The sequence below is a fragment of the Hyla sarda genome, chromosome 4, assembly GCF_029499605.1.
Source record: "Hyla sarda isolate aHylSar1 chromosome 4, aHylSar1.hap1, whole genome shotgun sequence".
Lineage (NCBI taxonomy): Eukaryota > Metazoa > Chordata > Amphibia > Anura > Hylidae > Hyla > Hyla sarda.
The window spans coordinates 313,889,470-313,914,374 of NC_079192.1; the positions used below are offsets into that span (position 1 = coordinate 313,889,470).

A 24,905-nucleotide genomic window follows, 5' to 3' on the forward strand; every position below is an offset into this window, starting at 1 on the left:
GCCGGAGCTCTGAAATTTAAAGGGCCAGTGAGCCCATAAGTAGTGTTTACACCTGACACCACATTATATATCCCTGCACCCCCCACACTTTCCTGCTGGATCTTCAGTGCCCTTAGCCTGAGATAAATGTTCCCTATTGCCTGTTTGTCTTCCCGTGTATTCAGACCTTCTGCCACATTACTAGACTCTGCACCTTTGCCGCCTGCCTTGACCTTCTGCTACGTTTGACTATGCTACTGCCTTATCCTTCGGTACCTCACCTTGCCCAGTTACCTGTGTGGTCGAGCCATGTCGGGGGTAGCGACCTGGGTGTCGCCTGCCGCAGTAAGCCCATCCTGCCTTGCAGCGGGCTCTGGTGAAGACCAGTGGCACCTTAGACTCTGCTCCCTGATACGGTCCGAGTCATGAGCCACACAGGTCAGAGGATCCACATCCAGCTCTGTTACATGAACAAATATAATACGGTAATAAATATTTATAAATATATTAATAGACAGGCATATTGCACCTGGGAATTTACAGCAGAACATCTGAACCCCTGAGGTTCTTGAGAACCAAAATGTCCATAGGGATCACCATCCTGGACCCTGTATAGTGCTGCACAGGGTCCAGGATTGCAGGTGTAATCGACACCAAAGAAGTGTAACAGCCACCTCAAAGTGACCTAAATGCTGGGTTCACAAGTAGCACGTGGGTCAGTATTTTTAGGGAAACCAGAAGTGGGTCCAAAATACAGAAAAACGTGTGCATTTTTCTTTCTAGTTTATCTCTGTGTAAACCCAGCCCAAGAATGAAGTCACATGGCGTTTTTACCTGTGGTTTTTAGGGTACAAACGCAGTGACCAGATGTTAACTGGAATTCAGTAGGGAAATATAAAACACCATTCCTATAATGCTTCATCCCATATATCCCATTCCAGCCTTGTATAGGTCTGCAATCTTGTCCCTCAAATCTCAGGACAGGTGTCTTTTATACAGGTAAGGGTGGGTTCACACCACGTTTTTGAAGTACGATTCCAGTATAAGTTTTAATCATAGAAAACGTATGGAACCGTATTGAAAACCTTATGCATAGACAAACAATTGAAAACCCAATGCACTCGGATGCATCTGGTTGCGTACGGTTTGCTTGCAATACGTTTTATTCCCGTACTCAAAACCATGGTTCACCACGGTTTTGTCTCCAGGTTAAAAACCGTAATGCAACTGCATACATTTTTTTTTAACATGGACATCAATGGGAAACGCACATTTATATGGTTCCATACGGGAAACCGTATACGGTTTTTACTTTGCACATGCGCATTTGCCTCCTAAAGTAAAAAAAATGTTAACATTTTTTTATTATAAAGAAAATTTTCAAAAGCGTATTTAAAAAAAAGAAACGGACGGAACCGTATGCACTTTTAAAAACAGTATAGGGTTTAAAAACGCATACGGTTAACTTTTTCCCATATGTTTCCATCCTTTTTTTTGCCATACGGTTTTCTTTAGAAAAACTGATTGAAAACAGTGTGGCAAAAAGCGTGATGTGAACCCAGCCTAACAAGTAGAGAATATGAAAACTTCCTTTAAGAGAGTGCTCCATATCTTGCTGATTGACAGGGGATCAAATACTTATTTTACAGAGTAAAATATAAATCAATTCATAAAATTTTTGAATGCGTTTTTTTGGATTATTTGTAGTCATTCTGTCTTTTATTTTTAACCCCTTAACGACACATGAAGTAAATGTACGTCATGGGGCAGTGGTACTTATCGCACCATGATGTACATTTACGTCATGTACATGACGCGAGCACCGGACCGTTCTCAGCAGCCAGGGACCTGCCGGTAATGGCGGCATCAGCGATTGCACTGATGTCCGCCAATAACCCAACAGATTCCTGATCAATACAGATCACGGCATCTGCGGCAATGTAGGTGTTATATTGGATGATCAGAAAGCCCACGGCGCTGCCGCAGGGATGCAGTCATCGAAAATGGCAGACAGAGGTCCTCTCATCTACCTCCATCCGTCTCCTGGGGTCTTCTGCTCTGGTCTGAGATCGAGCAGACCAGAGCAGAAGATCGCGATAACACTGATCAGTGCTATGCATATGCATAGCACTGAACAGTATTAGCAATCAAATGATTGCAATAAATAGTCCCCTATGGGGACATAAAAAGTGTAAAAAATAAAATAATAAGTTAGAGAATGTGAAAAAAAATAAGTGAAAAAAAGTGAAAAACCCCCTCCCAAATAAAAATATTTTTCATCCCTTTTTCCCATTTAACCCCCAAAAAGCGTTAAAAAAATGTATTAACATATTTGGTAACAAGTAATATTGTTTTGGTTGCGCCATATATTTTATGGTAAAATGAGTGATGTCATTACAAAGGACAACTGTGCGCACAAAAAGCAAGCCCTCATATGGGTCTGTGGATGAAAATATAAAAGAGTTATGATTTTTAGGAGGCGAGGAGGAAAAAACTAAGATGCAAAAATAAAATTGTCTTGGTCCCTAAAGAGTACACCACTGGAAAACATTTTCTTTTAAATCAACTGGTGCCAGAAAGTTAAACAGATTTGTAAGTGCTACAATTAGTTGAGCAAATTAGCTGGGAACCAGGCTGGAGCCTGTGTTCCATTGACGTGGTCAGTCTCTACACCCGCATCCCACACAATGCGGGTGTGGAGGCTGTCCGGGAATACCTGGAGAGTACCAGCAAGTCCACTATTTTCATCAATTTTGTTTGTGATGCTTTGAGGTTCATTTTAACCAATAGTACCTTCAAGTATGAAGAACAATGGTACAGACAGGACTCCGATGGGGACCCGGTGTCCTGTACGTATGCTAATTTATTTCTGGCAATTTTGGAAAAACACTTGATTTATACCAGTAAAAACCCGTTCTTCAAGTACATTAAGTTCTATTCTCGTTTTGTGGACGACATATTGGTAGTTTGGTCGGGTTCTGAGACAAAGTTTTCTGACTTTGCCAGTTACTTGAACCATGCCAATACTGCCAATATGTCGTTCACATATTTATACGGGGGCAAGGCAATTGAGTTTCTTGACATCAGATTGATCATCGAACAAGATCGGATAGTGAGCGAAGGGTATCGTAAGCCAGTTGCTAAAAACACTCTCCTGCACTTTACCAGCTCCCATCCGGAAGCTGTGAAAAAAGGAATCCCGTACAGACAGTTCGTTCACCTGAGAAGAAATTTGCATGCGGTGAATTCATTGATCACTTGTAGATCTAAGTTTGTCGTGTACGTCATTTTTTGTCCGTGTGGATATTTTTATATCGGTAAAACAATTAGGCAACTATTTAATTGCATCAGAGAACATATGTATTCGTTACGTAACCGCAAGGGAGCTCCCCGCCTTATTAATCCTGTTGTCAAATCCTGACGTACTGACATTTGCTGGGCTGGATAAAGTGGAGCCAAAACCAGGTATCTCCTTAGATAAGTTTTGCTTACAAAGAGAAACTTACTGGACATTAACCCCTTAAGGACCAACCCAAATAAACCTGTACGCCCCTGAAAGACCAGGCCTGTTTTTTCAAATCGGGGATGTCTGTCTTTATTAGAGAATGACTCTGGTAACGTTTTGCCAATCATGATAATTCTGACATTGTTTTTTTGTCACAAGTCGTCCTTCATGTACATAGTAAAAGTAAGCCGATATCATTTGTAGTTTTTTTTTACAATGCAAAAATCATGAAATTTTAAAAATTTTTAGATTTTTTGCTATTTTAACACTAATAGGTTGCATATATTTATACATACTGACCAAATAGTTTATGAAACTTATACTTTCAGATGTCTACTTTATTTTGACAGCATTTTTTCTGTTTTTAATTAACTTTTTAAATTAATTAGAAGCCTAACAATTGAACTTGAAATTTAGAAAATTTGAAAAGTACATCTTTTTTTGTGTGCTATGCAAGGTTTGCAGAAATTTTAAGGTAGTAGAACATAGGAACACCCCTAAATTACCCAATTTTAAAAACTAGACCCCTCAAGGTATTCGCTAGGGTGTACAATGAGTATTTTAACACCAATGTTTTTTGGCAGGAATTATTAGAATGTCAGTGTTAAAAATTCGAAATTTGCCTTTTTTCACAAATGCATCATTTGTGGGGAATATTTTTGGTGCATCACTTCTGATATTGCAAGAACTGCACCCTCTATTTTATTGAGCTGCTCGGCCCGTGTTTGGAAATACCCCCGCTTAGGCCATATTTGGTTCCTTGGCCGTGTGGTAGGACCCCAAAGGAGAGGAGCCCCCTTTGGCTTTCAGGGCATCATTATATGAATAATCCCCATTCATGCTGCGTTTCTGCAGTATAGGTGTCCGTTGTCATGTCAAAAAAGGGATGCCAATGTATACTATAGCAGTCAGAAATGACTGGAGCTGCTACAGTATACGTCAGCATCACTCTTTTTGACTTGATGCTGACGGATACCTCTAACACTGCGGAAACGCAGTATGAATGGGACGCAGTGTAGGGTCACATAGAGCGCATCCGCAGCATATTTCACACCGCGGATGCCCCCGGCAGTTACAAGGGCGAGATCACTGCTGTGGCTGGGTAGCTCAGTGTGTCCGCTCATGACTGCCGGCGGGAAATCCGCCGCTATTAGTGGACACACAAAGCTACCTAGCCTCAGCAGGGAGCTCATTATTGTGACTGTTGGCCGGCATCCGCAGCATGTAATATGCTGCGGATGTTTGCCGTGTGATCCTACACATTATGCATTTTTATTTTTTACTATATTTATTTAATAAATGTGTTTTTATAATTTTTTAACACTTTTTACTCTTTTTACACTTTTTTTTTATACTTCTTGTTTTTATACACTTTTATTCATTTTATTTATTTTTTCACTTTTTTTATGCTTTGGAATACTTAGTATTCCAAAGCATTGCAGATATATGCTGCCTGCTAGGTTTACACTAGCAGGCAGCATAGGAGGACGTTAAGGGGTAAAAACGGATGCATGTCCCTTGTTTTTAATTTTTGCCCTTACTCGTTTTTTAACTCACATGATTTAGGTAGGTCAGTACCATTTTTTGGTTGCCACCCCCCTATGTCATCATCACACATGTTGTCATCTTGGATAGGTTTAACTGTTCGGTTACCTGTATTTAATGATCTCGTGTCACATTTTGCAACTGAGGCCCGAAGAAGCACGTAAACCGTGTGAAACGGTTCCGTTGCCTACCTGTTGTACCCCCCGTCATGTCTGTCTCTCCCCTGCATTTATTTGTGAGTATGCCGCAATAAAGAAGGATCTCACATGAACCTGCGTGGTGAGTTGCCGACTGTTTTCTTCTTTCTACTATCAAGATTTGTAAATTACTTCTATTTAAAAATCTTAATACTTCCAGTACTTATTAGCTGCTGTATACTACAAAGGAAGTTCTTTTCTTTTTGAGTTTCCTTTCTGCCTGACCACAGTGATCTCTGCTGACACCTCTGTTCATGTCTGGAACTGTACAGAGTAGGAGGAAATCATCATAGCAAACCTCTCCTGCTCTGGATAGTTCCTGACATGGACAGGGGTGTCAGCAGAGAGCACTTGTGGTCAGGCAGAAAGGAAATTCAAAAAGAAAAGAACTTTCTCTGTAGTGTACTGCAGCTGATAAGTACTGGAAGGATTGGAATTTTTAAAAGAAGTAATTTACAAATCTGTTTAACCTTCTGGCACCAGTCTATTTAAAAGAAAATGTTTTCCAGTGGAGTACCCCTTTAAGGCCAATATGGGCTGTGTCCTTAAGGGGTTAAATAAACCTATCATTACACTTATAGGTTGATCATTTCCTCGTAGGAAAACGTTGAATCAAATAATTTTTTCTTTCAGTGTAAGCTAGTGCCTCCTCTTGAGGGTAGGCAAAGTTTGGCTTGGCTACTAACTACTGCAGATTGTGACTTCCCTATTGAACTTAGTTGGGAAAATCAGCTTTACATCCACAGGTCAAATTCCACACAAAGTTTTCTTTTCTGCAGCGTGCTAGGTTCTGCAATTGCTGGGTATCTGACCCGTGTGGCAGTAGCATAAATCCTTTCCTTACATGCTCCATTCCTATTGAATCCAATCTTGGCTTTGGCTGAAAAATGAATAAAAAACTGCACTACAACTGCAACAAAGTTACAGAGGGAACATGAATTACATTTCTCCCTTTCGCTATCCCGTTGCCATGAGTGCTGCCAACAGTTGGCAAAGTGCAGCTGGCAGGTGTCTTTAACCCCTTAAGGACGCAGGACGTAAATGTACGTCCTGGTGAGGTGGTACTTAACGCACCAGGACGTACATTTACGTCCTAAGCATAACCGCGGGCATCGGAGCGATGCCCGTGTCATGCGCGGCTGATCCCGGCTGCTGATCGCAGCCAGGGACCCGCCGGCAATGGCCGACGCCCGCGATCTCGCGGGCGTCCGCCATTAACCCCTCAGGTGCCGGGATCAATACAGATCCCGGCATCTGCGGGAGTTCGCGATTAAAATGAACGATCGGATCGCCCGCAGCGCTGCTGCGGGGATCCGATCATTCATAACGCCGCACGGAGGTCCCCTCACCTTCCTCCGTGCGGCTCCCGGCGTCTTCTGCTCTGGTCTGTGATCGAGCAGACCAGAGCAGGAGATGACCGATAATACTGATCTGTTCTATGTCCTATACATAGAACAGATCAGTATTAGCAATCATGGTATTGCTATGAATAGTCCCCTATGGGGACTATTCAAGTGTAAAAAAAAATGTAAAAAAATGTAAAAGTAAAAGTAAAAAAAAAGTGAAAAATCCCCTCCCCCAATAAAAAAGTAAAACGTCCGTTTTTTCCTATTTTACCCCCAAAAAGCGTAAAAAACATTTTTTATAGACATATTTGGTATCGCCGCGTGCGTAAATGTCCGAACTATTAAAATAAAATGTTAATGATCCCGTACGGTGAACGGCGTGAACGAAAAAAAATTAAAAAAGTCCAAAATTCCTACTTTTTTAATACATTTTATTAAAAAAAAAATTATAAAAAATGTATTAAAAGTTTTTTATATACAAATGTGGTATCAAAAAAAAGTACAGATCATGCCGCAAAAAATGAGCCCCCATACCGCCGCTTATACGGAAAAATAAAAAAGTTATAGGTCATCAAAATAAAGGGATTATAAACGTACTAATTTGGTTAAAAAGTTTGTGATTTTTTTTAAGCGCAACAATAATATAAAAGTATATAATAATGGGTATCATTTTAATCGTATTGACCCTCAGAATAAAGAACACATGTCATTTTTACCAGAAATTGTACGGCGTGAAAACAAAACCTTCCAAAATTAGCAAAATTGCGTTTTTCGTTTTAATTTCCCCACAAAAATAGTGTTTTTTGGTTGCGCCATACATTTTATGATATAATGAGTGATGTCATTACAAAGGACAACTGGTCGCGCAAAAAACAAGCCCTCATACTAGTCTGTGGATGAAAATATAAAAGAGTTATGATTTTTAGAAGGCGAGGAGGAAAAAATGAAAACGTAAAAATGAAATTGTCTGAGTCCTTAAGGCCAAAATGGGCTGAGTCCTTAAGGGGTTAACCGAGAAGGCTCTTAAGGTCCTCCACCATGCTTATTATGTTCCTACACATTTGCACTCTATATACCCAACTGTTTCTCCTCTCTGTTTTAAAGAGTGTCAAGTGGAGGGACTGATGGGCCATGTGTGGTGGCGATGTCCTCTGGTTGTGGCCCTCTGGAGGCAGAATGTGAATCTTATCTCTATTGTTTTGGGTACGCACTGACTGTTGCGCACATCTGCATGCCTCCTGGGTGGTAGACCTCCTACCCTGAGATATGCACCATTTATGTTGATGCAATTTATTTTACTGGCTGGTAGGATTCACATTGCCTCCAGGTGGCGGTACCCAGCTCTATCATTTTCTGCGCTGGTTGAGTGGGTCAATAAGATAATGCTGTCGGAAAAGATGTTGGTGGTGAGGGAAGATGCCTTGGAATTGTTCTCTAGAGTCTGGCAACCCTGGCATGATTCTCGGCACACTTCAGATGTCTCCTTTTATTTACGCCTCTGACTGTATGTTATATATTGTATGCTGTGCTGTACACACCCTCATGTTTCTATGTATGTACGTCCTATATGACCGGTGTTCCCTCCCCCATTTGTCATTTTATTTTGCTTCCTGATGGGCCCACCTGACTCCAACTTTCCCCTGATTGGGTTTGTTTGTTTCTTGCCCTATGTTGTCCCTGTTATAGGCTTCTTTGATATTGTAAATTTTTTTCTTTGGTCTTGTACCTTGCTTATTTTATATATTGCTTCTGCCATACCCTGCCATGGGTCGTCTGGCCACCATGTTTGTACTTTTTCATGTACGTTCTTAATAAACTACTTTGGTTGACACTAAAACTGCCACAAAATAATACAAATTAAATTTCTAATGAACTTCTAAGGTGATTTACAATCAGATCAAAAGGTCAACTTTAATGTGGCTGTAAATCAACTTTAAAATTCCTTCAGAAGAGAGATGAGGGCTGGATAAAGACCAATCAGGGCAGCTACTCAGAGAGAAACACAGATGCCAACATTGGGGCTTTGGTGAAAAAAAATGTTTTTATATAAACTGGTGCCAGAAAGTTAAACAGATTTGTAAACTTATATTTAAAAATCTTAACCCTTCCAATACTTATCAGCTACTGTATGCTCCACAGGAAGTTCTTTTCTTTAAAAAAAAAAATCTGTCTGACCACAGTGCTCTCTGCTGACACCTCTGTCTGTGTCAGGAACTGACAGTTCCTGAGACAGACAGAGGTGTTAGCAGAGAGCACTGTGGTCAGACAGAAAATAAATTAAAAAAGAAAAAGAACTTCATGTGGAGCATAAAGCAGCTGATAAGTACTGGAAGGGTTTTAAATAGAAGTAATTTACAAATCTGTTTAACTTTCTCTGCACCAGGTGATTTGAAAAAACTAGTTTTTCACCGGAGTACCCCTTTAACCAAATTTTTACCTAGTGCAAACTTAGACAGACAGACTTTAAATATACCAGATTTATCACTGTGGCTCAGTATTATTGATACATCTGGTACATCTATAGACTGTCTACTCTCTGGGTGTCCAACAAGCAGTGAGGGGGGCCATATGTGGACCACGAGCATGGAGGTGTGGCCCTTCTGAGATCTTCAGCAGTAACTGCACCTCCCTCTATTCATTTATATCACTGCCCTTTAGACACTGATACAATTGAAAAGCTGAGTGCCTCCCTTTGTGGTGAAAATGAGCACCTGCTGTGTGGTATGGGAGCCATTAGTGCTGCCTGCATCCACAGCTGTCAGACTGATCAGAGCAACCCAGACCAGCAGGGGGAGCTAGGACAGGTGAGTATTGCCAGGAAACATATTATCTAAGTGTCATTGTTAACCAATCTGTGCCTTTCTAGGTGGTGCAAAACTAAATACTCCCATTATGTCCTGCTGACAAGGAATAATGGGAGTTGTAGTTTTACAACATGGTACAGATTATCGGGGCATGATGGCACAGATCATTATGACATGATGACAGAGATCATTGGGACATGATGACAAAGATAATTGGGACATGATGGCAGAGATCATCGGGGCAGTTTATTGGGGCATAGTGGCAGATCATTGGTGCATTAAAACATTTGAATATGCATTGCATTGTTGTGGAGCTCTCGGTGTGTAGTATTAACATTACACATGTAATGTTACCTAAAAACAAAGAGGCTTTAGAAGAAAAGCCTTTTTATAAAGTCATATTGAAAAAAAAATGTTGTACCATAATAAATACAAAGCAAGAATAAAAATGAATTTAAAGTTGTCCACAGGCTATAAGTTGAATTTTCATAAATAACTAAATATTCATTACATTCACAGAACAAAAATAATTGTTTCTGACTGAAATTTTTTTAAATGTGTTAGACATTCCTCAAAAAAATTTTTTTGGGTTGGTTGCAGCTATGTCCTTTTTTACATTGACTGATCTAAGAATAAAATAACCAGACTACTGTCGAGATGAGACATAAAATCATTATGTCTATGGCCAGCCAGCCTTATGTACCGTTCACTAGTTTTTCATACCCACAGACCGGCTATTTTGTACAGTCATAGAAGCCCTGTATAGATGATATATCGTCTATAGCTTGTGCTAGTGTCAGTCTCCTGCAGTAAATACTACAGTAATCCAGCTTACTCTAAAGTAAAAAATGATGGATGATCAAAGAAAAACTTCCCAAAAATTGATGTTCTTGTGAGTGAGAGAATCAAGTACTGCTATGATCCTATCCCTGCAGTTTTCATTTCGGGTGATGATTTATAGTAATTCTTTGGTATCTAAAAAGTCAAGACTAGGTATAAAATAATGTCATGCATTAAAGGGGGATTTCTATTGCAATGTAGGGTGAGATAACTTAGATATCACTTTTATCAGCTCTTCAAGCAGGCTGTAGCAAATATGTATCTTTTTTTTTTTTTTTTGTCATGTCATGATTATTATTGTAATTGTACTAAGCAAATATCCTTCTTTTACTTTGTTATAAATATTCAGACATCTGGGACCTCCAACAATGTAAATTTATTTATAATTCTAGTTAATTTGGTATAAATGTCTATAGTGGAAAATAAGTTTGTTGCCGGCTGAATGAGCATTTGGCCAAATACTATACATGGCCTAATATAATAATCTCTAGAAACATAATGCAATGAAATTAAATAATAAAGATGGAATAATTGATTCCCAATGCTGAAATTTAATTTAGATGATCAATAGAAAGATAATAATCTCTTATTTCTAATTTAGAAAACAAATGACCACAATTGATTACATGTATAACGTTACCATAGCATTAGCTGCCTATTAATATTAGCTGTCTTAGAAGACATTAGTGATTTGTCAGTATAGCCATTATACAGTGGTCCCTCAACATACGATGGTAGTTCATTCCAAATGAACCACCGTTAGTTGAAACCGTATGTTGAGGGATCCGTGCAATGAAAAGAATAGGAAGTTATACTCACCTGTCCCCGCCGCTCCGGACCGTCACCGCTGCCCGGGATGTCGCTCTCCATCGCTGTCGCCGCGTCCCCAGGGTGTCCCCACCACTCCGGACCATCTCTGCTGCCTGGGATCGTCGCTCTTCATCACCGTCATCACGTCGCTGGGCACTCTGAGAGGCAATCGTATGTTGAAATTATCGTACGTTGGGGCCATCGTAGGTCGGGGGGGTCACTGTATTCCTATTCATTATCTTTATAGAATGGCCTAAAAGATAAAATAAATATGAGATGGCATCTATAAAAAAATCCTCATTCACATTATAATTTCTTAGTTTATGTGGGTCAGCTGCATACTGCACACTGTCACCGGTGAGATGTTTTTATAGACATTTCACTGCAAGTACAATGAAAAAACTGAAAAGCAAGCCGACATTAGATTCATTGATCCCAATGTGTCATACATTAGCTGTTCATGGATTTGACCTGAATTTACCCAAGTATGCTTCATGCATAGTGAATTATTGTGCAGTACATTTACACTGGGTCTCATTTACTAAGAGTGTCGGGTTATTACTAGTGGGAAAAGTTGTTTCAGACTTGCAGGATTCCTCTCTATTTACTATTGAGAAAAGTCGGGAACATTTTCTGACCAGCTTTTTCTAGGTGGATATTTCCAGACATTTATCCACAGTTGTGAAACCACTCCCCTTTTTGGGACGGCCATGCCCCCTTTGCAACAAACCACATTCCTTTTTCAGCTTTTCACAGTGTAATGTCGGGTTTGTCGTATTTTCCAGGCACACACTGTCGCACACTGGTGCAGACATGTCTCAGACACTCTGCGCCAAAATAACCAGACAAAAACTGGTCGGTTTCAGCTTAGTAAATGAGGCCCACTGTCTCCTTATTATCTACTTCTATTCTATTATTTATTTTGATGTGACCAGAGGTCAGATGGATATGTACATTAGATTATTGATTTCCAGGAGACAACATTACAGTATACTCATGACCACATTACATGGAATCTTCTGTTAAAAAATGTGAAATACTTCAGGCAGCCTGATAATTTTCACACGCCCTAGGTTAGCTGCACAGCATCTGAATGAGTGTGGCTGTCCACCTAACAACAGCATTGCTTACATTTCTAGTGCCCAGAATCACACAAGGAAAACTATTTAAAAATCTGTCCTCACTTCTAGTAAGTGGATTGTAAAGTAAGTAGTAGGTAAGAGTACTGTAGTGGGCCACAGGGGTGCGATGTGAGGTGTAGGGGAAGATGTTGTAACCCAGAGGCAGATGGTGTTAACCCCTAAATGTTTGTGACGCCAGGGCATAGTTTTAACCGAGAACCACCCAAACGGTAGCACAGCACCGCTAGTCCTAGTTAGGCAGGGCAAATAAGAGTCCAAGGCCCCTCAATGCAAGCCTGTGGGAGGGAGCGTGATAGCTATCACGCCCCCTCCCATAGGCTTGCATTGAGGGGCGGAGCGTGACATCACACAGGGGCGGAGGCGTGACATCACTCGCCGCCGGCCCTGTAGTCGCCCGTAATCAGACCCGGAGTTAACTTGCTCCGGGGACTGATTGCAAACGGGGTGCCCCGTGCACGATCATGGGCGTCCCCAGCTGCAAAGGATAGGGGATAGGGGATAAGATGTGTAAGCACCGGAGAACCCCTTTAAGCACAGCCATGCTGACTAAAATAGACTTGACTTGACTGAAGATAGTGACAGCAGACAGAGATAACTTGACTTACTGACTTGTGGCTGTAATTTAAGCTTGAGGCCTCCAGATGTGCTGGACACTGGCTCTGAGATGTCTGAACTGGACTTGACCTCATCAGAAAGTGTAGTGGAAGAGAGAGAATGCAGTACCTCCCCCTCTTATAAAGGGGGGCTGAGCAAGGAGCCCATAGGCTAGCTGCGGGTCATCTGGTCACCTGGTGCTCTCTGGATAACAAAACATGTAACAACCATTATCATGTGATCAAAACCCATGTGACCATATCAAAGGTCCTTTACACATAATATACAATTATATAGATTATAGATTCAAGCTGATAGGACTCTGAGATGCATATCCCATACTGGGACATCACAACCCCCCCTAATTAACTAAACTCACCCTCTATCTCTGTCCTGGAAAGCTTTGAGGTGCGAAACGGCCGTGGGACCACATAAAGTCCTGGAGCATTGTATCCAACGTCCATTTCCAGGCTGTTTTTGTTGACAAGAACTGATAACACAATATAGTCTCTGTATCAATGTCCATACATGCTCTGTTAGATTTGTGTAACTGAAAATAACCATGGAATTACTGGAGAATATACCTATGACTATGGTATAACACCACTTATAGACTATGACTATGTATATCATGACATTTAACTATGACTATGCATACTAAGACATTTGAGTATGCATACTGTGACATTTGACTATGCATAATAACACTTTATACATTACTAAGACATAACACTGGTGGATTGGGTTGCCGGAAGCTATCTGCCCAATGCCTTGGCTACTGGGGTCCCTTGGCATTACACACTTCTCCCCAGAACACTAGTTATTTTTATGCTAGACATTTTCTTACGCTAGACATTTATATGTATATATAATTTTTTTTTTTTTTTTTTTTTAAAGATAACATTTGACATTTTGTTACCTTTGACTTTTTATTACATGCTTTTGTGGGTAACAGGAATACCTTCTGTCTAGCAAAGTATCCTGAGCACGAGGACACAAGAAATATCACACTTGACATTTTAGACATATTAGACATTTTTATAGACTGTGTGGTTGTGAGTGTTACAGTCCTACTGTACATGAAACATGTGTACATGACTTTATGTGTACTTATCACTATGTGTAGTACATGACTTTACTGTTAATGTTGCTTCTCCTGATTAGTTCAGGACAACCCCTACAAGAAAACTACCAGATATCAGAGAATACGGTACACTAAGACCTTTTGGTGTACAACAAATTATATACATTTTATTACACTACAACAATTATAGTGCAGGAATGACATCATTTCCCTTGTGCATAACAGTGAGCAAAATATATTACTATGGCATATTTACACAGATGTCCATGTATCGCTCTGTAGTCCAGATACACTATAGAGTTCAGGTTCTTGAGAATCACGGCCGTAGCCGGGCACAACACTTACGAGATTGGTTGCCACAAAACTTTCTTGACTAGTTCGTCAGACACTGTGCTGTAGAAACCTGTAACAACAAAAAATGTGCTTGCACACAGCAGTCAGTTAGTCATACAACCAAGTTTGGTGAAGTTACTGTACAGGAGTATACAAATAGAAAATTTTTCACATAGGTACTCTTCCACTCCAACCTCGTTGGTCAAACTGCCTTCTAGGCTGTGACATCTGTTGTGTCTTGTTATGTATGTCTATGTTGGCCGATCCCCCTGGTGCGGTTTGCGCATACTCGGGATGATTACATCCTGCTGTGTGCCTAGATCGCACTGCTACGAGCGCTCTCCTACTGCGATACGGCGCGGGTACCGCCCCCTGTCATTCAAGCTGTGACGCGCGGACTCCTCCGATCATGTGACCGCTCAGTGATGATGCTGGATCACAAGAGCGGCTTCTGGTCATGTGACCAGGAAGTCTTTGAGTTCATCCGGCGTAGCACTTCCCCAGCTGCGGCGCGCAGTGATGATGCACTAGTCACATCTTATTATACAGCACCATACCAGGAGGTGAGGTAAACAGGTGTTATACATTACTGGCGAATAGGTGGAGAGGTAGATTCAGTAGTATGAGGGGCAATGAAGGCCTCCTATTGGATTAGGCAGCTATCAATCACCTTGAGGAGGGACACCATTGGTGGAGTGATTACATATATACTCACCTGGCAGGGGGTTTAGACACGCCCCCTGACGAAGCACAGGCGAAACGTACGTTGGGGTAGGAGGAGGTAGGTATGTGGCTGCATGGAAGGAGGACTTTATGGTGTCTTATTCATTTCTTCCTTGGTTAATCTCTGTTTATTGAACTTTTTCCTTTTAGGATATTCTTTGATGTGTCACTGTCATACTGCTTGTCACTTATACTTATATTGACATTTTGTAATGATATTCAGTGACCTCCTTTATGTTTACATTTGTATTTTCTATTGTACACCAGCAATTCCCTGTACTCCATGTAGGTCCACATTACTTGCTTGCCCCCATCTTCTGTGACTGCTATTGTAGTGCCTTATTTTATCTTCTTTCTGTTTTTATTATTGTATGTATTTTTTGCATATGTGTTAATAAAAGCTAATTATATTTTACATGATCTGGTTCTATTTTGTTGGTAGTGGTAAATTTTCATCCATACTGGCATCATGGCTAATTTGAAAACTTTGTATTTTTTGAACTTTGAAACTCTACTTTTAACCCCTTAAGGATCCAGCCCATTTATACCTTAAGGACCCGGCAACTTTTTGAAAATCTGACCACTGTCACTTTAAGCATTAATAACTCTGGGATGCTTTTACCTTTCATTCTGATTCCAAGATTGTTTTTTCATGACATATTCTCCTTTATGTTAGTGGTAAATTTTTGCTGATACTTGAATCATTTCTTAGTGAAAAATTCCAAAGATTGATGAAAAAATTAAAAATTTAATTTAATGTAAGGAAAACAGACATTCCAAATAAATTATATTTTGATTCACAAATGCAATATGTCTACTTTATATTTTTATCATAAAGTTGACATGTTTTAACTTTTGGATGACATCAGAGGGCTTCAAAGTTCAGCAGCAATTTTCCAATTTTTCACAAAATTTTCTAAATTGGAGTTTTTAAGGGACCAGTTTAGCCTTGAAGTGGATTTGAAGGGCTTTCTTATTCAAAAATACCCCATAAATGACCCCATTATAAAAACTGCACCCCTCAAAGTATTCAAAATGACATTCAGAAAGTTTGTTAACCCTTTAGGTGTTTCACAGGAATAGCAGCAAAGTGAAGGAGATAATTCAAAATCTTCATTTTTTACACTCGCATGTTCTTTTAGACCCAGTTTTTGAATTTTTATAAGGGGTAATAGAAGAAAAAGCCCACCAAAATTTGTAACCCAATTTCTCTTGAGTAAGGAAATACCTCATATGTGGATGTCAAGTGTTCTGCGGGTGCAGTAGAGGGCTCAGAAGAGAAGCAGCGACAATAGGATTTTGGAGAGTGAATTTTGCTGAAATGGTTTTTGGGGGGCATGTCACATTTAGGAAGGTGATAGAACAGCAGAAACCCCCCACATGGCATACCATTTTGGAAACTACACCCCTCAAGGCACATAACAAGGGGTCCAGTGAGCCTTAACACCCCACAGGTGTTTGACGACTTTTCGTTAAAGTCGGATGTGTAAATGAAAAAAAAAATGTTTTCACTAAAGTGCATTTTTCCCCCAAAGTTTAGCATTTTTACAAAGGGTAATGGGAGAAAATGCCCCCCAAAATTTGTAACCCCATCTCTTCTGAGTATATAAATACCCCATGTTAGGACATAAAATGCTCTGCGGGCGAACTACAATGCTCAGAAGAGAAGGAGTCACATTTAGCTTTTGGAAAGCAAATTTTTCTGAAATGGTTTTTGGGGGCATGTCGCATTTAGGAAGTCCCTGTGGTGCCAGAACAGAAAAATAAAAACGACATGGCATACTATTTTGGAAACTACACCCCTCAAGGAACGTAACAAGGGGCACAGTGAACCTTAACACCCCACAGGTGTTTGACGACTTTTTGTGAAAGTTGGATGTGTAAATGAAAAAAAAAATTTTTTTTCACTAAAATGCTGTTTTTTCCCCAAATTTTAAATTTTTACAAGGGGTAATAGGAGAAAATGACCACCAAAATTTGTAACCCCATTTCTTCTGAGTATGGAAATACCCCATGTGTGGACGTTAAGTGCTCTGCTGGTGCACTACAATGCTCAGAAGAGGAGGAGAGCCATTGAGCTTTTTGAAAGAGAATTTGTTTGGAATGGAAGTCGGGGGCCATGTGCATTTACAAAGACCCCCGTGGTGCCAGAACAGTGGACCCCCCCACATGTGACCCCATTTTGGAAACTACAACCCTCACAGAATTGAATAAGGGGTGCAGTGAGTATTTACACCCCACTGGCGTTTAACAGATCTTTGGAACAGTGGGCAGTGCAAATGAAAAATAAAATTTTTCATTTTCACGGAACACTGTTCCAAAAATCTGTCAGACACCTGTGGGGCGTAAACGCTCATTGTACCCCTTATTACATTCTGTGAGGGGTGTAGTTTGAAAAATGGGGTCACATGTGGGTATTTATTTTTTTGCGTTTATGTCAGAACCGCTGTAAAATCAGCCACCCCTGTACAAATCACCAAATTAGGCCTCAAATGTACATAGTGCGCTCTCACTCCTGAACCTTGTTGTGCGTTCGCAGAGCATTTTATGCCCACATATGGGGTATTTCCATACTGAGGAAAAATTGTGTTACAAATTTTGGGGGTCTTTTTTTCCTTTTACTGCTTGTGAAAATAAAAAGTATGGGGCAACACCAGCATGTTAGTGTAAATTTTTTTTTTAATCTTTTGTACACTAACAGGCTGGTGTAGCCCCCAACTTTTCCTTTTCATAAGGGGTTAAAGGAAAAATTTGAAGTGCTATTTCTCCTGAGTACGGAAATACCCCATATGTGACCCTAAACTGTTTCCTTGAAATACGACAGGGCTCCGAAGTGAGAGAGTGCCATGCGCATTTGAGGACCACATAGGGATTGCATAGGGGTGGACATAGGGGTATTCTATGCCAGTGATTCCCAAACAGGGTGCCTCCAGCTGTTGCTAAACTCTCAGCATGCCTGAACAGTCAGTGGCTGTCCGGAAATGCTGGGAGTTTTTGTTTTGCAACAGCTGGAGGCTCTGTTTTGGAAACACTGCCGTACGATACGTTTTTCATTTTTATTGGGGGGGACAGTGTAAGGGGGTGTATATGTAGTGTTTTACCCTTTATTATGTGTTAGGGTAGTGTAGTGTTTTCAGGGTACATTCACACTTGCGGGTATTTACAGAGAGTTTCCCGCTAGGAGTTTGAGCTGCGCCGCGAAAATTTGCCACAGCCCAAACTTGAAGCAGAAAACACTGTAAACCCGCCAGTGTGAATATATCCTGTACATTCACATGGGGGGGGGGATAAGCCTCCAGCTGTTTCAAAACTACAACTCCCAGCATTACTGACAGACTGTGCATGTTGGGTGTTGTACTTTTGCAACAGATGGAGGTACACTGGTTGGAAAACCTGCAGTTATCTAACTCAATAATTTCCAACCAGTGTGCCTCCAGCTGTTGCAAAACTTCAACTCCCAGCATGTACTGATCACCGAAGGTCATGCTGGGAGATGTAGTTATGCAACAGCTGGAGGTACTCAACTACAACTCCCAGCATGCCGAGACAGCTGTTTGCTGTTTGGGCATGCTGGGATATGCAGTTTTGTAACATCTGGAGGGCTACAGTCTGAGACCACTATACAGTGGTCTCTATACTGTAGCCCTCCAGATGTTGCAAAACTACAACTCCCAGCATGCCCAGACAGATTTCTGCTGTGTGGGCATGCTAGGAGTTGTAGTTTTGCAAGATCTAGAGGGCCACAGTTGGATCCCTGCTCAGTGATCTTCAAACTGTAGCCCTCCAACTGTTGAAAAACTGCAACTCCCAGCATGCCCACACAGCAAATAGCTGTCTGGGCATGCTGGGAGTTGTAGTTTTGCAACATCTGGAGGGCTACAGTATAGAGACCACTGTAGCCCTCCGGATGTTGCAACTCACCGGCTTCCATAGGATCCAGGGAGTTGCATCGCCGTCCTCTTCTTCCGCCAATCCCCGTCCCGATCGCATCCCGCAGCGGTCGCCGATGGGACTTCAGCTCCCGGCTCCTGTCGGTTTCCCCGTCCTGCCCCGCCTATTGTGGGTGGGCAGGACGGGGAAAACGAAAGTTAATTCCTCCCCCCCGCCCCCGATCTGCTATTGGTCGTCGCTTCTGACGATCAATAGCAGGGATAGGAGGGGTGGCACCCCTGCCACCTCACTCCTATACCTTCAGGGGGATTGTGGGTGTCATGGACAACCGCGATCTCCCTTATATTTCGGGTCACCATAGACCCGTATGACCCGGAATCGTCGCAAATCGCAAGTGTGACTTCACTTGCGATTTGCGCCGATTGCCGACATGGGGGGGTCTCATGACCCCACTGGGCATTTGCGCGGGGTGCCTGCTGATCGATATCAGCAGTCTTCCCGGTCCGGTCCCCGCCAGGCACGCGGCGGGGAACAAAATTCCCATGGGCGTACAGGTACGCCCTAGGTCCTTAAGTACCAGGGACCGAAGGCGTACCTGTATGCCCTGGGTCCCTATGTGGTTAAGGAAAATGGACATGCCAAATAAATTATATATTGATTTACATACACAATATGTCTACTTTATGTTTGCATCATAAAGTTGACATGTTTTTACTTTTTGAAGATATTAGAAGTCTTCAAAGTTTTTCAGCAATTTTCCACGAAGAGTTTTGAAATGAATTTGAGGGTCACTATGTTTGAAATCCCCCATAATAGACCCCATTATGAAAACTGCACCCCTCAAAGTATTTAAAAAGACATTCAGAAAGTTTGTTAACCCTTAAGGTGTTTTACAGGAATAGCAGCAAAGTGGAGGAGAAAATTCAAAATATCATTTTTTTTTACACTTTTACAAGGGGTAAAAGAAGAAAATGCTCCCCAAAATTTGTAACCCAATCTCTTCTGAGAATGGAAATACCCCATATGTGGACATAAAGTGCTCTGCAGGCGCACTTCAATGCTAGGAAGATGAGCAAGATTTGACTTTTGAAGAGTGAATTTTGCCGAAATGGTTTTGGGGGGGGGGGGGGGGGGGCATGTTACATTTAGGAAGTCACTATGGTGCCTGAACAGCAAAAAAAAATGAAAAATACATGGCACACTATTTTGGAAACTACACCCCTTAAGGAACGTAACAAGTGGTACAGTGAGCCTCAACACCCCACAGGTGTTTGACAAATTTTCATTAAAGTTTATTTTCAAAATGTTGGTGATACTCCAAATGTTTCATTTTCACAAGGTGTAATAGGAGAAAATGGACATATCTCCTATTTGGACATAAACGGCTTTGTGGATGCACAACATGGCTCAGAAGAGAAGGAGTGCAATTGGTCAGAATTGGCCAGCGAATTAGGGTTGTCTCAGGACTCCCCTAAGCATTGCCATGGGATTGAGCAGGCATCCCATTCCGATCACCGCCCGGAAAGCGGCGTTGACCGAAAAACCAGAGGGCATACAGGTACGCCCCTTGTCTTTATGTACCAAGATGCAAGGGCGTACCTGTATTCCCTGTGGGGCTAAAATAAGCTTGTATGGCTTTCCCTTGTGGATCACAGCAGTTTGGCCGCATGAAAGCTCCTGGTAGATCAACGGCTTTCTGATCTTCAACAAAGGCAGGGGTCTTGTCTGTGTACCAAAATCGAGCTAGAATGTTACTTTTACTGTACAGTGAATGGTGTAAATTTAAAATGCAAAAATGAACCCCCATTTATGCCCAAATGACATGCCAGGGGAAGGGGTTAAATGCTGAGATCAATAGGTATTATGTCATTTAAAATGCTAAATGCCAGGTGCTTTGTCTTTCGGGTGTCCAATTAATACCCCCAAAGCAATTACAGGAGTGCGACTGGTTACCATTGCAGCCGGAAACCTTCTGAAAGCCTCCGTACTGCCATATTAACTTGAGTAAATGCTACTCTCTATTGAGTGCTTACTTAACTAATACATGCAAATGAAGTGTATTTTAAAACTAAAAATAAATAGCTATTAAAAATTATATAAAAAGTTCTTCCTCTATTAAAAAAAAATTGGAATTGCTGCATTATATATTAACATATATAATGTTATTCATCCTACATGGTAGAGGGTGTAAATGAATACAATATTAAATGCCAGAATTGATGATTTTTTTTTTTGTCACATAATTTTTTTTTTTTTTAAAGAACTCTTATCTACACTTAGATGGTACATATAAAAACTATCAATCACAATGCAAAAAAAGGGCTAAAACCTGTTTATATTAAACCATTCCCATCGACTCAACGTAAACAAAAAGCCAATAAAAATGCTGCTACTAAGCCCCATTGAAGGACTGACATCTGATCCTCCCTCTTGCTGCATGTTTGCTTCCCTGGACAGAGACTCCCCTATTGAGCTGTAATAGTATCGCAATTTTATTAGGAAATATAGGGACATTGCACTCCTATGAAGAACACTATTCTCAGCACCTGGCCCTTACTAGTGCTATATCGTAGTCCTCTATTGACACCTAGTGGACATTAGTAATAGCACTCTGTGAAATCAAGATTCTCTTCACTTTATGCTGCAACTATGTGTACAACATGGACACATTAACCCTTTCTTCTCAAGACAAATCACAGAGAAGTGTTTTAAGGTTGTCCTGTGTATTATCACTGCCTTAGCTATTATACAGTTGTGCTACACTTTGCTTCTAGACTGTTTTTTTTTTTTTTTTTTTACTTTGGCTCATTTACATAACCTACTGCTGCCATCTAGTACCTCTGGTGCACCATCCTGAGCATGGGCTTTCTGCAAGAGAAATGTAGCATTCTGCTGATGTGTACTTGAGGCAATGCACTCATCCCCAGTGCAAAACACTTTCCTATGCAGGTATCCCATTTATTCTACATGGAATGGTTCTTTAATTTCTGACCCTGTCCATATAATACACATACAGCCAAGAAAAATCACTCCCCTGCGGATCCAGTTTAGGTATCCCAGAAGCTATCTGCCGTCGAGGCACATAGCTAATGCCGGACATCAACAATCATGGTGATGCCCGGCATTAGCCCCTTAGACACCACGATCAAAGTTGTTTGTGGCATCTAAAATGTTAAAAAAAACACACGTCCTGGCTGCTCAGTGGTGCTGATCAGGACCACCTGCCTCCTCCCCGTCCGATCAATGATCTGATGGTCCAGCCAGCCATGGCAGGCTGGAGCAGCAGAGCACCGATAACACTGATCAATGCTATACTATGGCATAGCATTGAACAGTGTATGCAATTTTAAGATTGCATGTAATAGTCCCTATGGGGACTATAAAATCGTGAGAAAAAAAAAGTTACAAAACTTAATAAAAGTGATTTAACCCCTTTCCTAATATAAGTCACCTCCCCTTTTCCCATTTAAAAAAAATATGTAAACGAAAATATAAATATAAATGGTGTCGCCGCATACATAAATGTCCAAACTATAAAAATGTAATGTTATTTTGACCACACGGTCAATGGCGTATACGTAAAAAAAAAAACATTCCAAAAAATGAGCCCTCACACATCCCCATATACAGAAAAATAAAAAAGTTATAGTGTCGGGAGAAGAACATTTTTAAACATGCTAATTTTCGTACAAAAAGTTAAAACAAAATCAAACCTATATAAGTTGGGTATCATTTTAATCGTATGGACCTACTGAATAAAAATAAGGTGTCATTTTTACCGAAAAGTGCACTGCGTTGAATTGAAAGCCCCCAAAATTACAAAATTGCATTTTTTTTTTTCAATTTTGCCCCACAAATAATTTTTCTTTTGTTTCACCATAAATTTTGTGGTCAAATGATTGATGTCTTTACAAAGTAGAATTGGTGGAGCAAAAAACAAGCCTTCATATAGGTCTGTAGGTGGAAATTTTTAAGAGTTATGATTTTTAGAAGGGGAGGAGGAAAAAACGTGCAAAAATGAAAAGTAACCCGGTCCTCAAGGGGTTAAGGACGCAGGGTTTTTTATTTTTGCACTTTCGCTTTTAAATCCTTACCTTCTAAAAATGATAACTCTTTCAGTTTTACACCTACAGACCTATATGAGGGCTTGTTTTTTGCACCATCAATTTTACTTTGTAATTAAATCAATAATTTCTTCACAAAATCTATGGCAAAACAAAAACACATATTTGTGGGGCAAAATTGAAAACAAAACAAAATGCTATTTTGTAACTTTTGAGGGCTTCTTCTTTTGTGCAGTGCACTTTTCTGTACCTTATCTTTATTCTTTATAGTTATATTAACTTTTTGTACTAAAATTAGTATGCTTAAAATTGTCCTCCTCTGACCCCTATTACTTTTTAATTTTTACCTTGAAATTTTTTTAATATGTGATTTTATTGGTACCGTTTTGTTTTTTATAATTTTTTTTAGGGTATACAAAGTGACCAAAAATACCAATTCTGGACTATTTTTTTTACGTATACGCCATTGACTGTTCGGTTAAAGAACATTATACCGTATTTTTACATTTTGAACATTTATGCACGAGACGATGCCACATATATTTATTGTTGTTTACATATTTATTTATTTATTTATTTAAATGAGAAAAGGGGGGTGATTAAAACTTTTATTATGGAAGGGGTTAAATCACATTTATGAAGTTTTTTTTTTTACATTTTTAACACAATTTCAGTGTTATCGGTACTCCATTGCTCCAGCCTGCGGAGGCTGACTGGAGCCTTTGATAACCGATCGGACAGCGAGAAGGCAGGTAAGGGCTCTCTTGTCTTCCTCTCAGCTGATCAGAACATGGCAATTTCACCGTGATGAAAGTGATCAGCTCCACTGAGCTGCCGGAAGTGTGTTTTTTTAGACGCCACTATCAATTTTGATTGCGGCGTCTAAGGGGTTGATGCCGGGCATTACCGCGATTGATTTCCGACATTAGACACAGGTGCCGCCGGAACCACCTCGCTATGACGTGCACAGCACCTGAGCGCACATCATAGAAGGGAAGTGGACACAGGGCGTAAATTTACTCCCTGCGTCTTTAAGGTGTAAAACCAATCTTACACATTCGTGTAATAGAAAAGTGTAGGTGATTAATTATGAAGAATTGTGATCTCGGAATCTGAATCTCGGACCGCACTTAGCAGCATTCCTATCAATCTCCTCCCATTGAACATCCCCAGTATCAACAATTTCTTTTTAAAAAATAATCTAATTTTTCTTACTTCCTCCAAATTATCATCAAAATATCAAAAATTTATACATTTTGCCCATTAGTTCATTGTCTCCCCATTTCATATTTTCTGCATACAAAGTGTGAATATCCAAATCAAAGATTTCCTTATTTGACATTGAAACCATGCCCCATTGTCCTTAAAGGGGTACTCCCCTGGAAAAATAAAAATTTTAATCAACTGGAGCCAGAAAGTTAAACAGATTTGTAAAAATTAATCCTTCCAGTACTTATCAGCTGCTGTATGTACCACAGGAAGTTCTTTTCTTTTTGAATTTCCTTTCTGCCTCACCACTGTGCTCTCTGCTAACACCTCTGTCAATTTTAAGAACTGTCCAGTGCAGGAGCAAATCCCCATAGCAAACCTCTTCTGCTCTGGAGAAATCCTAAAATGGACAGAGGAGTCAGCAGAGAGCACTGTGGTCAGGCAGAAAGGAAATTAAAAAAAAGAACTTCCTGTGGAACATACAGCAGATGATAAGTACTGGAAGGATTAAGATTTTTAAACAGAAGTAATTTACAAATCTGTTTAACTTTCTGGCACCAGTTGATTTAACAAAACATTTTTCAAGGGGAGTACCCCTGTAAAGATTCATCAGAGTCAAATAAGTGCATTACTTCAGTGATACATTTTAATTCTCAAAATGTATCTTTATGTGCCTAATTACGTTTCTCAAAATTTTGGTTTTCCCACAAGTTAGTAAACTAGTGGTACTATTTTTTAACCCCAATTTTTTTAACTACTTCCTAAATCTTACACATCAGATACAACAATGGTGCCCTTTTCTTCTTTAAAAACTATGAACCACCCTAGAGAAGTGAAGG

At 40.4% G+C, this 24,905-nt stretch overlaps 1 protein-coding gene across 2 annotated transcripts in view; it reads right to left on the minus strand.

Moving 5' to 3' along the window:
- DRD1 (dopamine receptor D1) overlaps positions 1-14,641 on the minus strand; it is a 95,908-nt gene extending 81,267 nt beyond the window's left edge. Inside the window, exons 1-5 of one of the 2 annotated variants that reach the window (XM_056574860.1) lie at positions 14,192-14,641; positions 13,142-13,252; positions 12,774-12,966; positions 11,036-11,279; positions 274-439 (exon numbers count right to left, since the gene is read on the minus strand). The gene's annotated coding sequence lies outside the window, so the exon portion shown is untranslated. Of the gene's footprint in view, positions 1-260; positions 440-11,035; positions 11,280-12,773; positions 12,967-13,141; positions 13,253-14,191 lie in introns of both variants that reach the window. The other variant, XM_056574859.1, reaches the window with a different exon arrangement.
- Positions 14,642-24,905: the final 10,264 nt, after the last annotated feature.